This window comes from Podarcis vaucheri (genome assembly GCF_965113315.1).
Source record: "Podarcis vaucheri genome assembly, chromosome: 2".
NCBI classification, from domain to species: domain Eukaryota; kingdom Metazoa; phylum Chordata; class Lepidosauria; order Squamata; family Lacertidae; genus Podarcis; species Podarcis vaucheri.
In genome coordinates, this window is record NC_138760.1 from 99,705,893 (window position 1) to 99,721,768 (window position 15,876).

The following is a 15,876-nucleotide window of genomic DNA, read 5'->3' on the forward strand; positions in this document are numbered from 1 at the left end:
TTGATATCCACCTGGTCTGAGCCTTTCATTAGGCAGAGTTAGGCATCTGCCTCAGGCAGGGTGTCAGGAAATGGTTGGTTAATTTATTAAATAAAGAGTTTTGATGGCAGAGAAGTGGAGAGGCATTTGTGGGAATTCCTGCCTCAGGTGGCAAAATACCTTGGGTTAATACTCTGGGTTTCAGGGGCTACATGGCCAAGGTGCTCTCAGTAGCTCTTCCTTCTTCTCACAGAATCATAGAATTGGATGGCATTTTGATCAACTAACCCAATTCCCTGCTCATTGCATGATCTGCAATAAAAATGGCAATTAGAGCACCACTGGCAAATTATTGCCCAGCCTCCTCTTAAATACCTCCAGCAAGGGAATGCCCACCACCTCCAATGGCAGTCTTTCCCACTGCCAAACAGCTCATACAGTTAGGCCATTTTTATTACAGTTTAACCAAAATACGCTCCCCTTCAATTTTCACCCATTGCTTCTAGTCCTGCATACTATCGGACATCACAGTGCTTATATAGCACATCAGATGCAGTTATGTACTGAAGTCACTATAGCATACTCTACCTCATGAGAGAATGGCAGCCATTTTGGTGGCCGTGATCTCACACAATTTTGCAGCACCTAAGCATGTTTTGTGCCCCCCAAAGTGCTTTTGTGAGGGAAACCATGTCACAAAATCACATGAGATCACCACAACCAAAATGGCTGCCTTGCCAAAACAGGAAGAAGGTGTCCAGGATTTTGGCTTCAAGGCGTTGGGGGTATGCTATAGCCAAATTAAGTCCATTAGAATTATGACAACACTTCCAGTCATATAGCTTATCTGAGATAATCGGGGATCACTTTACGAAGCTGTTTATCAGTCCTCTCACAAAAATCACTAAAGCTGCTAGAAATAGGTAAGACACTTCAAGTTCTGATTACTTTTTATGAAAGTTAATGCTTAGCACTAACATTTTTGTGTGATTCTCACAAGCACCTATAATTGAATAGTGACCAATTTGCAACTACCATACAGCCATGCTAGCTACCCCCTCACAAACACACACTAGTTTGCACAGTTAGTTATCTGGATACCCAATTTGACTGGAGCTAGTGTAGTTGAAGTGCTAAAGGGGAAATCCTTTCCACTGCTGCACATAAGGTCTAAGCCACCTGACCACATCTGGAGACAAGAGAGCTCTGCTGAGGTAGTGCAACTGCAGCTGAAATTATAGCTGGTGTAATTTGTAGTCAGCAAGCATGAGATTTTCCCACTTTATTTCCCTGGAGAATCTTCACTGCATGCAGAAAGATGAAGATGGCTGAATTTCACCCAGTCATACAGTTCTGTCAGATGAGAAGAAAAACGCAGAAATGGTGGTGCTTTGAAACCCAGGAACATTATTTAAATATCTATTGCACCTAACATGGTTGCACCATAAAAAAGATGCATCCCTTTTGAAGTGATCTCATGAAGAACCAGGGAATCAATACACAAAGTAAAGGTAGCTGTGTTGGCCCATAAATATATATAGGAAAGTATATATAGGGCAATACCTTTATTAGGCCAAGCAAAATATCATAAAATAGTGCAAAGTTGTTGTTGTTGTTGTTTTTAAAAAATGTGCAAACTTTCTACCAGTTTAACAAGGGACATGTCCCTTGTACAATGGAACCAGTTTTCAAGGTTATTCCACAAAAAGAGAATCCATAGATTTCTTCATCAATACAGCACTGCGCGATTCTTTTGATTTCAAACATAATCAGCCAACTACCACCACATGATGTGTGACCTGTGGCTAATTCGTTGTTGAGACAGTGTACACAAGGCCAAAGGCACAAGCTAGCCTAATATTTCTTTGAGGTCATGCTATTAACATTGAATCCTGAGTAATGTTAAGTTCGAGATTTGTGTTGCTAATCCATTCAGCACTCTGGGAGGTGCTTCGTCTCCTGGGGAGCATTGTCCACCAAGATGAATTGTGAGAACCTCTGGAAAGCTATTGAAGCGGGTGGTGGGAGGTCTTGACACCATCTGTTCCCAGTCCCCAAGGAAGACCTGCGACGGAGCTAAGTCTGAACTGACCTTTCCTTCAGGCACATATATGCTACACATTTGACTAGTCCTTGCTAAATGAGAGGAAAGATGGGGAAATAATAGGGGTATTCCCTAGGGTAATTTCAAAGGATCTATTTGCACATAAGAAAGGCTTGAAAACAATGAAATGTATTTCCAAGATGGGGATATATACATATATGGTATATATATAATGTTTCGCATATATTCTCTATATACAACCTTCGTACATGCCCTGCCTCTGTCGCCAGTGTCACTTATCATATTTTATCCTTTTCACTTCTAATTCCCACATTGATGCTTTTGGGTTGGGAACATGATGCATTTTGTAGAGAGTCGAAAAGAAGTATTGCTGATTGTGGTGTATATACAAATCTGATTTCTCTGCGAAACAGATTTATGTACTTTTTGGTTTTACATTCTGATTTTATTCCATGAACCGCCCTGAGACCTGTGGGTATAGGGTGGTATATTAATTAATTTTAAAATAAAAGAGAGATGTGTGCGTGTATGAAGCAACTGTATTCAAAGTTATCGTATGCATCTCTCTCTGTGCCTAGATATCACACACAAACACGGAGCTAAGTAATTTTTTGAGTGTGGATACTGAAGTAGCCAGCTGATGTACAAACCATGCATAATAGTTTCAGTGGGTTCAAAAAGGGAGGCAAAAAATCTGGAAGGTGGACCCCCAAACAGTCCAGTGCTCAGTGGTCATGGAATTCTGGATAAGGAGTAGAACATTGGGAGTGCCGAAAACAGGATGGAATGGAGTATTCTGGAAGGGAACGTGACTGGCTGGCTGTGGTTGTGAACAGGAACACTCCACAGCGGATCCAACTTGCTGCAGATCCAACTTGCACACATCGAAAACAGGAATGGTACGCTATCTAAGAAAGCATGGTTGATTTGAACTAACAGTTTGCAATCAGAATGTCAGATGGAACAGGAAACGAGGAGTACTTAAATTTGAAAGTGTCAGAACTCAAGTCTACTTGGAGAAGCCCCTTTCCTTTGCTCTCTTTGGAGCCTTTTCAGTATGCTGGAAGGGCAAGGAAGACACAGCGCATGACTCAACAGTATCCTCCTGTCTAAGCAGTAGACAAAAATAATCCCTTGCTGACACGTGGTTCTGATTTCAGAGCCAAGTGCTGCTTTCTGGAGCTCAGCCTCCTCTGAAATGAGGCCAAAGGGATGGTTCTCACTGTCAAAGCATCCTGACTGCTTGAGTTGCAAATGACAAACATTATTTCTGTCGAGGTACTCCAAGGTACATCGAAAACACGCCAGAATGTAAGAATGCCAAGCTTCAGCCGTCAAGGACACTTGCCCTTGTAAGCCTGCTTTTGTGAAAATCTCATTTCCAGAGATGAGAGGGCCTTTGGATATGTCTAGAGCCCTTCTCCCTTCATGCATTATTAATTAATTTATTATTACAGTTATTATGATCTTTATGAAGTGTACCGAAGCCCTATTTATCCGAGATCAGCTAATTTTTAATGAGCCAATTCTACTGCCAAGGCCACTTCTTTAACCAAACGGCATGGCTTTCCTTAAGGAAGGAGACAAAGGCCGTTTGGACGCCTCACGTCAATGACTACTCCAGCATGAAATATGATCCAAGTTTTAAAGCACAGAATTGGACGCCGCAGCTTAGAAAGCACCAGCTGCAAATATTTACTGAAAGGTACCTTTCAAAAAAGAAAAGACAATGTTCAAGATCTTTTAAATACAAGGGAAGATTCCTGGAAGCCCCTTTCAGAACAAACAGCAATTTAGATACAATCGCTAAACTAGCCTGAGCAGAAAAAGAAGCTTTACATACAAAAGAGTGTGCATTTAACTATGCGCTCTGTGGTTTTATAGCATGTATTTATATGCATGGAATGGGGAACCTCCCCGCAAATGACTGGAGCAAGGGTTCATGCTCTGGTCAGGCAGAGCACGGGTCATTTGAAAAGGTCTGTGCAATTGGAAACTGTTTAAACACTGCGGGGAATTAGCATGTAAAAGGATGAGAAAAAGAGAGAGAAAGAAAGCTGAGACAGGATGGGGGAACAAAGTGTTCTCTAAACTTGCCTTTGAGTGACTGAAGAAACTGGGTTGAACAGGACAGTACACACACACCAAATGTAGGAGTACTCCTTTCTCTCTCTCTCTCTTTGGTAGTTGAAATTCAGGATCTCTTATTGCTAGTAGCGTTCTGTGACTGCTTTCTCCCACCAAGTGGTGATGGACAAACAGATCTGTTTCAAGTCCATGTCACTTTTGCATATGTTCATCTATAAATCCATTCCATCTCATTTCTGTATTAATTTACATTAGAAAATGAACAAAAAAGTGCTTCCTAGAAAGTATCTAAATGTACTTTCTCTGAAAGTACCGTATGTATTTCTTATATGCATTTTTGCAGATTTATTTGAGCCCAGAACTACATCCCAAACATTAAAGATGTGCAAAATCTGAAGGACAGCTGCACCCTGTTGCGTACGGAAGTGTGGATCAGGTTACTTCATGTTGGCATTCATTGTGTGTTGGATCAGACCAAATGTTCATCTAGTCTTGCATCCTGTTTCCAGTTGTTTCCAGCAAAATAGTCTCTGGGAAGCCTACAAGTCGGGCATGAAAACAACAGCCACCTCCCATTGTTTGTCCCCCAGCAACCAGGATTCAGAGTCTCTGAACATGGAAATTCCACTGAGCTATCACTGGTAATGGCTGATGATGGATCTATCCTTCATGTGTTTGCCTAATCCTCTTTTAATAGCCATCTTGGACAATGGCTGTCACCACATCAAGTTGAAAGATAACTCCACAGGCAAATAAAACGATTTTGTCTGCCAATTGATTCTGAGTGACCCAAAGTTCTGGTATTCTGGAAGACAGATAAACATTTCTGTCTATCCGCTTTCTCTGTTATAACACTTCTGGATTGCCATTAAAGGTTACGAATTTTTCAAACTACTACTACTACTAACATTAACATTCTTATCATGCTGTTCTTCACCCAAGGATCACAGAACAGTTTACAATTTAAAAACAACATGGTAACAAACAAAACATTATCCCCATGTTTGGTCCCCAGTTTAAAAGGCCACAGATGGTTTAATTAGCCAAAGTAGAAGAGGAATCTCTTTGCCTGGCCCTTAAGGTGCTAGGTAAGCCTTCATAAGGAGGTCATTCCACAAGCAGGGAGGGTCGTTCTGGACCTTTCTTGGAGGAGACACATGAAGAAGGGCCTCGGAGGAAGGTCACAGGGTCCATTTCAGTTCTTATGGGGAGAGGTAGTCTATTAAAGGCAACCACATCTACAACACATAGCTACTGTCGAGTCTGGAAATGACTAGAACATTGATAACTGAGGAGAGGTCTGATTTCTCCAGGCAGAGCCACAGTTGGCATAGCAGCTAATAAGAAATTCTCCTGGTCATTGCCACCACTGGACCTTTCCTGGTTGAGTGCGTGGGAAGTTGTTTGCATTGGCTGTGAAGTGGGATTGGGTGGGGGGAACCACCTGATAAATGGCATCTTCAGGTCAAGTTACATCATAAATAATCTGCAAAGATTTAGCAAACTTCATAGTGAGCGGACACTGTGCCATTGACATCTCTTGTTGGAAAGGCAGCTTGGATTTAGCTCCCAACTTCACATAATGTAATTATTATTCTCTGTGTACTTGTGGGGGTGAAAGAAAATTAATAATATACTTCATAATAATGGCAAGTGCCTTTGTAATTTGTGCTGTAAAGCAGCCAGAAAGGCTTAGACACTATTGTGGAAGGCTATGCCGAAAAAAGGCTTAATTTAAGATAAATAATCTGGTAATGTCAGGCCTCTTCTTTCACTAAATAACAGTTTTGGCAATGTCATCACCAAGACAGAGCCTTTGTGTTCAGTGGCCTTTTAATGTGAAACTAAGCTTTTTGAAAAATTTGAAATCCACTGCATCCCAGACAAATCTTCTCTAATGTGCAGAATAATACAAATGCCCCTCAAGTTTTAAACATGGCAACCATCACCAGAGGTGTTTTCTTTTTTAAAAAAACAAAAAACTTTCAGCTGTCACCATTGTCCCCCTTTGAAGCAAAGGAGAGGTAGCAAAACAGATTAAAAGCATTATACATCAAACAAACACCACTTGACCAGAACTAAAGTACAGACCTAACCATTTCACTTTTTTTCATAGTTCCCATGGTCTAAAAGCCATCAGAGCCTATTTCTTGATCCTATTTTTGTATATGTGGAATCATGGGGTACAGAATAGAAATTCATACAGTCATACACACAAGAAACCCTGGATAAACCACATATGGTCTGACATTCAACTAACCCAAAGAATAAAGAAGCATCTATTCCGAAGCACCCAATGCCCATAACATTATTATTGTATTTTCTTTTATTTTGAGACATTTTTACATGCGTTCATGTAAGATTCCTAAAGAGAGTTTAAAGAGATAGAAACATTTCCCTAATTTAACACCTCAGTTACGTGCTATCACATCTATATCGGTGTGTATAATAACTGGGTACAGGATTGCAGTCTTAAAACAATTCATTTGCTATGTGTTAACTGAAAACAGCCGTTTCCCATTCCTGACTTCTGAACTTACTGATTTGCAGCTTATCCTCTGCAAGCCTATTCTTGCTTATTCCAGCTGCAATACTACAGCCTAGAAATATTCTGTAGCACTTCTGATTTAGCTATCCAGAAAAAGAAGGAATAGGTAGACCGAGATCTTCAACTTTCTCCACACAGAACCTCCCTTCTTGTGTTTAGACCTTCTGGTCCCATGTTGGTTCATCCCTAAAAATAGGATGCCAAGATTTCCAGAGGGCTAGCAATGTTAGTCTGTTGCAGTGAAAAAAACCCAAAGATTTCTGTAGTATGTATATATTTCTTCATGGTGAGAAGAGTTTTCTTAATTTACTTTTGATTGGCCTATAGATTGGTTGATAGGGTTGCCAGATGTTGAAGAGCAAAAAACGAGGACAGCCCGAGCCACTGCCAGCCCAAACTGGGGAAATTGGCATGCAGGGCTGCCGCCATGCCCGAATGCCTCTTTCCCCAGCTTGGACTAGCAGTGGCTGTAGAGTGCAGAGCAGCCCAAACCCAAGCCCAAGTCTGATCCGCCCGAGCCCAAATAACACCCCCCCAAAAAAAAACCCCCAACCCTGGACATTTCCTTTACAATCTAAAAATCCACCCAGATGAGCATGTTGCCAACCCCCAATAGAGGACATGTCCTGGTTTTCCCAGATGTATGGCAACCCTATTGGTAGATCAGGCTCCCTACAATATCAGTCCTAAGAGGTAGAGTCTTCTAACATTTAATGAATTGAATTCTGGAGGAAACACTCTCACAGCAGCCCACAAGCAAGCTACCATCTTTCTATGTATAGGGGAAAAATAAAACACAACATAGAAACACAGTGTGATTGTGCCACAATAAGATGAAGTAGATGATTCCTTGTCGCCTTATGCTGACAGAAATAAGCATGCTTGCTTACATATAGCGTACTGTCTGTCTTAATATGGAAGTATTTCATAATTACATGACAGAAACCCTAGAGAAATTTTCTCAATATTTCTATCATCTTTAAATACCAAGCCTGTTAAAAATGAATTCAAATCTGTGCTTGTAATGCACAGTACCCAATAGAGAAAAACTCCTATTTATTACTACTATTACAAAACATAATAATCACAATAAATATAATAATAATAGCATAGTTTGCTTTTTCATTTGTTCAAAAAGAGCAAAGAGGATACAAATATTCTAACCAGTAATGCCAGCTCCTTCTTTTTTCCAGCCTGGGATAAGATGACACATTCAAATCTCTTTCATTCTTCTCATTTCACAGCCCCTTTAGACAAACAAAATACAAGCAATGATGGGACATTAATGTCAGACTTGTCAATATCTCTGACAGACTTTGCAGTTAGTTAGTAATAGCAATAACAAATCATCTTGTAGGGTTTATTTTTAAATTTCTGTTGTATTTCATTTCTGCAGCTGGGTTTGTCTTTGAACCAGCATGCCCTCTGCCACACTGGCTTCCCATCTGGATAATAGTTATTTATATTTAAATATTTTCAGTATTCTCAGCCTCCCTTCCCCAAGAACTGAGGTGATATGCTTGTGAAGGACCCAGTAGCTCCGAGGGTTAATCCCACATAACTGCTCAATAATCCTGTAGTTTTTAGCAAAATTATTAGACACTTTCATGGATACTTATAAATGCCTATCGGCCATGATAATAAACTTGAATCTCTCCATCCAGATGCAGTATAGCTTGGCATAGCAAATTCTGGTTATCAATACCATGGCCTGGCTGCTTCCCTCATGACCTGCTTGTGAACTTCTAGGGTCAATACACTGGTCACTGGTGAAAATACAATACTGGATTAGATGGCATGAGGAAGCCGCAGTGTAAGACTATTTGTTCGTTTAACCCTATACAGTGGTACCTCAGGTTACATACACTTCAGGTTACATACGCTTCAGGTTAGAGACTCCGCTAACCCAGAAATAGTGCTTCAGGTTAAGAACTTTGCTTCAGGATGAGAACAGAAAGCGTGCTCCAGCGGCGCAGCAGCAGGAGGAGGCCCCATTAGCTAAAGTGGTGCTTCAGGTTAAGAACAGTTTCAGGTTAAGTACGGACTTCCGGAACGAATTAGTACTTAACCTGAGGTACCACTGTAGTGGTGGCATCTCTCTAAGATTGCAGATATCTCTCCAAGATCCTTTGCAACACTTGCTACCTCATCCTTAAACTCAACAATACAGTATTTGTGGTCCTCTGGATATTGTTGGACTCCAACTCCCATCAGCCCCAGCATGACCACAAGTTAACGGTGATGTGAGTGCCTTTGGGGGCTGTGTGGCTTCTCTGAGACAAAGCAGGATTTCTGCAAGGTTACGTGAGTCAAACCAGGGATCCCTGAAGCACTTTGTAGCAACTCAACAATCCTTTTTTTAAAAAGACAAGTATCTGCTAAAATTGAAAATATGTGACTCAGATTACTGTGTAATGAAAATTTCTGGATCAGAAAGAGAAGGGAATGTGCCTTCTAAATTGACACAGATCTAGGTTGTAACACGGGGAAATGGTTTTATCCCAGTGCTTTGGAGGAAGAAGCAACTTTGCAGGAAGAGAATTTATGATTCTAGAAGCTAGGAGGGGAAGAGCAGAGGGAAAGCACCTTCATGACTAGTAGCTCATGTATATAATCACAAGTTAATTACTTCTGTTTTTTTCCACCTCTAAATCAATTTTAAGGGTGCCTAGCTGCAATGTGGCATGGTTGTTGTTGTTGTTGTTGTTGTAAAACTAGTGGCACCTCACTTATGTCTGCAATTTTCAGACTAGTTGCCCTCAAAACACTAGGGAGTATTAAATTGTTCTTTTTCTACACAACATGAAACTAGAATGGCTACCTTTACAGAAAAAAAACACGAGTTTTCCTTCTGATACTACTACTACTAATTTATTATTTATACCCTGCCCATCTGGCTGGGTTTCCCCAGCCACTCTGGGCAGCTCCCAACAAAATGTTGTTGCTGCTGCTGTTGTGGTTGTTGTTGTTGTTGTTGTTAATAAAGTGATAAAATATCAAACATTAAAAACTTCCCTAAACAGGGCTGCCTTCTAAAAGTTAGATAGTTGTTTATTTCTTTGACATCTGGTGGGAGGGCGTTCCTTAGGGTGGCCGTCACCACAGAGAAGGCCCTCTGCCTGGTTCTCTGTAACCTCACTTCACTCAGGGAGGGAACCGCCAGAAGGCCCTCGGTGCTGGACCTCAATGTCCAGGCTGAATGATGGGGGTGGAGATGTTTCTTCAATTATACTGGGTCGAGGCCATTTAGGGCTTTAAAGGTCAACACCAACACTTTGAACTGTCCTTGGAAATGTACTGGGCAAGACACCTTTGCCCAAAGGCATTCAAAAGTGAAGATTTTATAGACGTTTCTTTTTAAAGCAATAAGGTTGCCCACAAATTGTATGAAACTCAGCAAGCTTTGCCCATTCTTGAGTGGCTAGTATGCCTACAAATTTCATCCACTTCCTAGCAAGTGAAATTAAAGAGACTTGGACAGAGTTAAATTGGGCAGATTATGAAGTACCTCAGATCAAGGAAGGCTGTTTCCTGAAGCACCGAAGTGGTATCCAAACCCATTCTTGTGCCTGGTGCATATGCCTAATACACACACAGAGGTATGTTAATACTTGTTCTCAACCTTTCTGGTCGCACTGGGAAATTTTTAGATGCCAGTTCCATGTGCACATAAGAGCAAGCCAATAGTTCTGACTTTATTAGTATTCATTGTTTCTCATCTTTAATAGTGCATTGTTGTTTTAAACCTGGGTCAATCACTACCTGAAAGATAAAGCACATAGCCATTATCAGGGTGGAGACATGATGAATGGAAGATATAGCTAGTTGGGTTTTTTTCTCCCAGCTACTCACTAATCTCTTTGTCTTGTCTCAGCCTTGATAAAGTTGCTATTTCCCCAGAGAGAAACTTCTTCCCTCAGCCTGTTCCTATCTAAAGCACAAACACTGTGACATGTCATACTGAAGTCCTTGGTGTGTGTGTGGGTGTGGGTGTATTCCGAGGCCTTGTTCATAAATCATAAAACTTCATCCAGGATTATAATTACAGTACTGTGGGTACTCAGCATGTAAGTGGGTACAGAAAAATTTAGTATTTCATTCTAAATTATTATAGGGAACATGATCTTATTATTTCAATGTATTATTTTGGAGTATCTGAAATCACTTTGGTTAACAATTCCTTATTCATAAAAGAAGTTAATTCACAAAGTAAAATATTTACTGCTTGAGCAATACGTGTATCACCAAAGCCTTTCACATGTCCTACATGACATAAACCTGCCACGACTAACAGAGCAATCCAAACCCTCATTCCTCTCCAACAGAGCTTTGCAGAGCCACTTTTCCATCCACATCCTGGCTGCTCACAGCAACCATGGTGGATGATGAGGAAGGGAAGATGATTGAGCCAGTTACGTCTGCCATTTCCAGGCTGGTGCAGCAACTGGCTTGAGATAGGACCCAATGCTTTATGCTAGCTCCCACTTGATGGGTGGAAGGGCAAAGCTGGTGCTGATGGAGTGACTCTTGTGTCACTTCATTGTTGACAGCTGGCAGGAGACTGGATCAATAAGCCAGCAGAGTTGAGCAAGCAGACATTGCAAAAAACCAACAAACCACAGCCTACCATGTTGAATTTGGTTTCTTCTTTAGGGCTGAAACAACAAACTACACTTTCCTGGGAGTAAGTCCAACTGAATTCAGGAGGATTTAGTTCTGAGTAGGCATCATTTAGTTAGGACACACTGAGAATCTAAGATTGTGCTATTAGTCACAAAATAATTCCTGGAAAAACCTTACGGAATATGATGAATCAAAGTGACATCACTGGCTGTAGTCCTGAAACAGAGGCAGTCCTTCTGATAAATGTTCTCTTCACCCAGTGTATACCCAGTCCATCACAATATCTGTTAGCTATCCTATTATCCTTTAGCACCAAACAATTACTATGTTTCTCCCAAGCTCAGCAACACTTCAGAGACCAGCTAACTTGCCAGGGATCTGAATAACAAGAGGAGTACTTTGGCCACCCACAAAAAAGCTTTTACACAAATTTAAGCACAATAATTTGAGACAGCATAGCTGACCTTTATACATACATTTCCCTTCCATATCTCCATAACATGTTTGTGCTCCTAAATTAAGAGTAGAAGACATAAAAAAACACTTCTCCTTCCCCTTGAAGAAAAATTGTGAAGAAAGAATAATTATACACCCATCCCCATTCTTAGCCAGCACTTCCCAATGATTATTTGTTTTTATTTATTTATAAAATGATAAAACGATGATAAAAATGGTAACATTACAATAATGGGTTGTATTCAATGCACCACTAACAAGAACATTCCGTTGGCACAAGGATTTCTCCTTGTACACGAAATGTTCTCACCATCTCCTTCCCTTGCACACTCCTAAATCTGTCAAGAGCCTTCATCCAATCTTGCAGGGGTGATTTGGGCCTGGCATGGGGCACACAGAGAGGAGAAGGGGGCACAGTCCTCTCACACTAGCACTAATTCTTGCATTAACACATATATTCAGTTGAATACCACCCCATAAATGTAAGCAATAGCCCAAGAGCATCATTAATTCCTGACATTAAACACCAGAAAAGACTTGTGTGCACAGATATGGTTGTTGTTTTTTACAAATAACAACATGTCATCACCACTGTCAGTACTCAGAGGGGAGGTGATTCCATAGAAAAGGGGCCACCACAAAGATCCTCTCCCAGGTTGCTGCTAACTAGAGTTGTCTGGACAGGAAGCAGGGAGAGAGGCACCCCTGCAAGCATCCTGGTCCCAAGTTGTTCAGAGTGTTGTAGATGAAAACAAAACCTTGAACATAGCCCAGTAGCTCATTGGCAGCTAGTACAGCTTATTCAAGAGTAAACTTGCTACACCATTCTCCACCAGCTGCAGCTTCCAGACCAATCTCAACTTTCATCTTCTAGGTACTCCATTTCCATTTCTATTTAGTGGCCCACATCCAGACCATTACTGGCTTTCATCACTAGCTCTCATTAAGGCAAACCAAGGAGGTATCTGACTGCTACTTAATCCCATCTCTGCCGGCCTGCAATCAACTGGATGAAGCCTCCAGGAACATAGGTCGTTCCCATATACCGAGTCAGATCATTGTGATCTGTCTGGCTCTGCGTTGTCTACACTGACTGGCAGTGTGGCTCCAGGATTTCAGATACATTCCCAGTTCTGTAAATACTGGGTCTTGAACCTGTGACCTTCTGAATGCAAAGCAGATGCTCTACCACTCAGCTACAGCCCTTACAAGTACCACCACCCTTTGAACTGAGTGGCAGTGAGAAGTATGAAAGCACCTTAGGAAGTCTCATCAGGGAAGTCTATCTCAATCTCCCTCAATGCATACATTACCTGCCTCATGAATGAATCAGTTTCTACTTGGCTACTGTCACCCCATCTACCAACCGGTAAGATAAGCAGGCTTCACAGAATAACCTCAAGAGAAAGATTGCATCCCTCTATAGAAAGGCGATAACAGCCTTCCCTATTGGCCAGAGTCACCAGCATACCAACACTGGCTGCCAGGTTCACATTGCTTCCTCTGGGAAGAGGGGTGGGACAAACCTGGCCCCAATGAATGCCACGGGTGTGACATTCATTCAGTTAATACATGCAGTATATGAATGAAAGACAGAAGTCCATAAATACAGACAAATGCACATCAGGAAGTTCTGCTTGAGACGTGGCTTCCCGATGAGTGTCCATAAGTGTGTTAGGATGTGCACCCTTCATTCATTTGTCTTTGGCATGGAAACAGGAAAGCAACACCGGTGAGCTACAGAAAATACAATTTCTATGTACAATTCTGATGGAGTCACTCCAGAGGGTCTCATAACTTCATTACTGCAAGAGGAGGAGATCCAGTTTTGTGGCAATTCTGCAGGAAATCAGTTTGCTCTTGCTCAGTTCAGACAGAGAAGTGCTTTCCTTTGGCGTTCCCCTGGCTGTCAGACCCAGCTAGCTAGCAAGCACAAAAGATCCATTGTTTTCTCACAACAGGGAGCTGCTGTTCTATGGCAGTGAAGTCTACCTGCTTACTGGAGTCAAGGGCACCCTTTGACTATTTCACAAAGAGCCACAGCAGATGATTCTGAGGGTTCCCTATGATGCGCTGGCAGTTTTCTTGATGTGGGGGCAGAAGAATGTTTTCTCATTACCGCTATAGGCATCAATTGTCTTGCAAAGCATCCGCACGGCCAGCTCTGGGATGAAGTGTGTTTGCAGCTGCGAAGAACCATCCCCCCACCACCAACAGCCACATTTAGTAAGTTATTGCAAAGGGCAGCTTCTAGAAACAATGAATTCCTTGATAGAATTCACTGTTTTCAGAACTTGCCTGAAAAAATGCCCTGCTGTTCTGTTGTCTGGAGGAAAATGCTTATACTCTTATTTATATGTGTTGGTTGCGAGCAGTAAAGGTAATGCCCTAAAGACTCTGAACGATTAAACAAAGGCAGAAAGTAAATTTGCATTTGTTGCACCATTGAGTCTATGCCATGAATTGGAGTCATGCTGCCTCCTCTTCAGTTCCTTGCTTTGCAATCACACTCATTTTTATTAGAAATTTCTCATTGTGCCTTCAATTTTCTAGAGGGTCAAAGGGTTTGGATCAGTCAGCAGCTGAGGACAGAAAAGTTTTATTAATGTCGACATATTCACTGGGCAGGAGTCTATGTTCTGTCTGACCCAGAGGTTGCCTAGAAAAGAAATATGAGGGAATAGGGTAGTAGCAAAGTTAGCCATGTGAGAAGCTGGACAAATACCCAGTGCAGAAGATGACTGAAAAACACAATGCCTGATACTTATCAGAGTTATGGATGCTCGCAATAGCATATGTGTATACTCAAGTCCAAGCTGATCCCTAGATAGCCTTTCAGTAATGGCACCCAGTTATTGAGCAATTCACCTAATGCCATATTAGTGTTTGCCCACACCACCACCACCAATTAAGCCTTCTGTTCTGGTTCTCTTGTCCATTTTTTAAAAAAGTGTTTTAATTATGTTTAAGTTTTAATAGTTTCATGCTGCATTTCAACTCTTTTATTTGTTTTGTATGCTGCCCAGATTGGGACATGGGTGGCACTGTGGGTTAAACCACAGAGCCTAGGGCATGCCGATCAGAAGGTCGGTGGTTCGTATCCCCACGACGGGGTGAGCTCCCGTTGCTCAGTCCCTGCTCCTGCCAACCTAGCAGTTCAAAAGCACATTAAAAGTGCAAGTAGATAAATAGGTACTACTCTGGCGGGAAGGTAAACAGCGTTTCCGTGCGCTGCTCTGGTTCGCCAGAAGCGGCTTAGTCATGCTGGCCACATGACCTGGAAGCTGTATGCCGGCTCCTTCGGCCAATAAAGCAAGATGAGTGCCGCAACCTCAGAGTCAGTCACGACTGGACCTAATGCTCAAGGGTCCCTTTACCTTTACGTTTATGCTGCCCAGATAACTTGTATTATGGGGCAATTATAAAAATGCAACAAAATTAAGACTTTGCAAACTCAAACACTTCAAAAGAAGTGTTCCACTGTAGATTTGACAATGACACCAAGCTGGGATGGGTAGCTAATGCCTCGGAAGACAGAATGGGCCCAAGCTGAATTTTCACGGGGACAAATGTAAGGTTCTGCACTCAGACAAAAAGAACCTGGTCCAAAAATACAAGATCAGGGACACCTGGCTTACATGTGAAAAGGATCTAGGGGTCTTGGTGGACCACAAGCTGAACATGAGTCAACAGGGGAGCTCCAAGACAGCAGGAGTGGCCTTGCAGGTGTGTTCACACCTGCAGATACCAATGTTGTCAACCTGAGCTCCCCTGAGAGCACCACCCTGTCCCATCCCAGCAAACACAACTCTTTCCCCTTTCATGCATCCCCAATAGTAACACATAAAATTAATCCAGATCCTTCTTCAAAAACTTTGAATGGAACCTGCTATTCAAGTTCTACCTGTCTTTTTTCGCTTCCAGCAAAAATGACAGCTCAGATCAGATGCATGTCAAGGAAAAGGATAGCTGCTCCACTGACTCAACTGAAAAATATGATCTCTCTTTTTGGAATGACATAGAAATCTGCATCAACAGAATATCATAGAATGTTAAAATTTCAGCAAATTTATAAATATTGCAAAGGCACATGAATCAGCCAGTGTTATGAATAAGG

The 15,876-nt window shown here is 41.7% G+C and overlaps 1 protein-coding gene across 6 annotated transcripts in view; it reads right to left on the bottom strand.

Annotated features, from left to right (window-relative positions):
- The window catches only part of CHL1 (cell adhesion molecule L1 like), a 209,034-nt gene that overhangs the window by 150,590 nt on the left and 42,568 nt on the right, over window positions 1-15,876 (bottom strand). Inside the window, exon 3 of one of the 6 annotated variants that reach the window (XM_082209262.1) lies at window positions 7,845-7,927. The exons of the other annotated variants lie outside the window; for them this stretch is intronic. The gene's annotated coding sequence lies outside the window, so the exon portion shown is untranslated. The remainder of the gene's footprint in view (window positions 1-7,844; window positions 7,928-15,876) is intronic. 6 annotated transcript variants of the gene reach the window in all.